Source organism: Chrysochloris asiatica, unplaced genomic scaffold (genome assembly GCF_000296735.1).
Source record: "Chrysochloris asiatica unplaced genomic scaffold, ChrAsi1.0 scaffold00137, whole genome shotgun sequence".
In the NCBI taxonomy this organism is placed as follows: domain Eukaryota; kingdom Metazoa; phylum Chordata; class Mammalia; order Afrosoricida; family Chrysochloridae; genus Chrysochloris; species Chrysochloris asiatica.
The window spans coordinates 6,865,016-6,867,621 of record NW_006408655.1 but is presented as its reverse complement, the minus strand read 5'-3'; the positions used below and the strand labels follow the sequence as shown (position 1 = coordinate 6,867,621).

The window sequence follows — 2,606 nt, the reverse complement described above, 5'->3', positions numbered from 1 at the left end:
TTTGAATACTAAATTGTGCCTCACCCAAGCCAAGCCATGGTATTTTCAAAATCAACTCAACATGCATGGGAAAGCTGGACAGTGTATAAGAAAAAACCAAACAAGAATCGATGTCTTTAGATTATGGTGTTGAAGAATATTGAATATATATCATAGACTGCCAGAAAACAAAGGCACTCTTTGAGTTTTGTGGGATGAAGATTGAACTGCTAACTTCAAGGTTGGTGGTTTAAATCCAGCAGCTACTCTGCAGGAGAAAGATAAGGCTCTCTGCTCCTGTAGAGATTTATAGTCTTGGAAACCCTGAATAGGGTCACTATGCATTAGAATCTACTTGATAGCAGTGTTTTGTTTTGTTTTGTTTTTTAATTGACCAGGAAACAAATAGACCTGATTTTCAAGAAGTCTAACCAGAATACTCCTTAGAAGCCAGGATGTTGAGATTTCATGTCATATACTTTAGACATGTCATCAAGAGAGATCAGTCCATGGCGAAGGGCATTATGCATGGTAAAGTTAAGAGGGTCATCAAAAAAAGAGGAAGACCTCCCACAAATGGATTAACACAATAGCTACAATAATAACTTAGCAACATGTGTGAGGATAGTTCAGGACAAGGCAGTGTTTCATTCTGTTGTAAACAAGGTTCACGAGTTAGAATCATTTCAGTAGCATCTTACAACAATAACAACAGTGGGTGTGAAGTTAGTTGTATTTCATTTTGGCTTTGATTTGCGTTTCCATAATGACTAGTAATATTGAGTATCGATTCACATGCTTATAAACCATTTGTAAATCATCTTTGGAGAAATGTCAGGGTTTTTTATTGTTGTTTTTTGATAGGCTTTGAGATTTATATTTTTTTAGGTGACCAAATCTAATAAAATGAAAAACATGTTTACTAAAACAAATCCAAAGAGAAAACAGAAAATGTGCTATAAAAATCAAAGCGAGACGGCTCCTGTGTTGGACAGTGCCCCGCATCGGACATGCTGTGAGCAGCTCCACTGTTGCCCGGATAATACCGCTGGGAGACACGCCTCCTCAACCACCCTTGGGTTATCTCCTCCTTTTCCTGGTTTTAAAAGCTAAATACGAGAGTCAGGGAGGCACCGTTCCTGCCCACACGTCTGCTTGCTCGTGCGGCCCTGCTTCTGTCCGCGCCTGGCCTGGCTGCCCTGCAGACAAGATGTGCTGTTACTCCTACACTGTGCTCTCTAGCACATACTTGACTGTGTAGGCAAGGCAGCAAACCCCACGATGACAAACAAGTTCGCCAGCCCTCCTACCAGGAGGCTGTGGTGGCTGTTGGCCTGCTGCAGTACTTGGGGGTTCAGCCCAGCGGCTGGCGAGTGCCCATTGAGCAGGAGGGCCCCATGCTGGCCAAGGTGGGCCTCGCCATGTGACAGGGTCCGGGGCCTGCTGCTGAGCTCGTCCTGGGCTTTCTGCTTCTGCTAAATTTATTCCACGACATCGAGAACAGCTTAGGTTGAACGCTAAGCTCTGTGCAGCCAACTGTTTATTCGTGGAGTCCAAGGTCTCAATGCTGCCCAGCGGGGGCTCATCTCCACCATGAAGCTGAGGAGTTCCGTGAGGATGGTGGAGACCGACCCTGCCAGGTTCCAGGGTTTCGGGGTGGAAGTCCGTGATGGAAAGACACAGCCTCATATTGCATTTAAATCTTCCATGGTGCTGGTGGTTATGTACCGTGGAGTCGCTCCCGACTAATAGTGATCCTGTACAGGGTTTCCAAGGCTGTATATCTTTACGGGAGCAGAAAGCCTCATCTTTCTCCCCGGAACAGCTGGTGGTTTCGAACTGGTGACCTTAAGGTTGGCAGCCCAATTTGTAACCACTACCCTACCAGAGCTCCTTAAATCTTCCATAGGGAAACTCTTGGGGGAAGATGAGTTTTCTGTGATAGTAACCACCCATAAGGAGTCATCTCAGGACCTTGGACAACTTAGTGCCATCCGACGATGTTTGAAGGGAGAGGCTCAGTGCAGATAAAAAGCACCAGGTCCTTCTTGATCCGAAGGTAGTCCTGCTTCAGTCTCTGGGTGGCGGTCTTCAGAGCTCTCTTACTGCTGTTGCTGCTCATTGACTCTTCATTCTATCTAAAACCTTTGCCCATTTATAAATTGAGATGTTTGCAGTTTTGTTGTTGTTGTTGTTAAGCTGTAAGATTTCTTTATACATTTTGCTTATTTGACCCTTTTCAGATACAGTTTCTCCTTGTTGTTGTTAGGTGCTATCGAGTCGGTACCGACTCATAGTGACCATATCCACAGCAAAACCAAACACTGCCCGAACCTGGGCCAACCTCACTATGGTTGCCACGCTTGAGTCCATCAATGCTGCCACTTGGCCAATCCATCTCATTGGGGGTCTTCCTCTTTTTCTCTTACCAAATATGGTATCCTTCTCCAGCGACTGGTCCCTCCTGACAATATCCCCCAAGTATGAGAGATGAAGTTTGGCCATCTTGGCCCCCAAGGAGCATTCTGGTTGTACTTCTTCCAAAACGGATCTATTGGTTCTTCTGGCAGCCCATGGCACTTTCAATATTCTCCTCCAACACCATAACTCAAAAGCATCAATTCTTC

General features: G+C 45.3%; 1 protein-coding gene and 1 pseudogene across 1 annotated transcript in view; one reads left to right on the top strand and one right to left on the bottom strand.

The window, feature by feature from the left end:
- The window catches only part of DNAJC1 (DnaJ (Hsp40) homolog, subfamily C, member 1), a 295,976-nt gene that overhangs the window by 187,219 nt on the left and 106,151 nt on the right, over positions 1–2,606 (top strand). The window lies entirely within an intron of this gene.
- Positions 1,204–2,101, bottom strand: LOC102828698 (annotated as a pseudogene).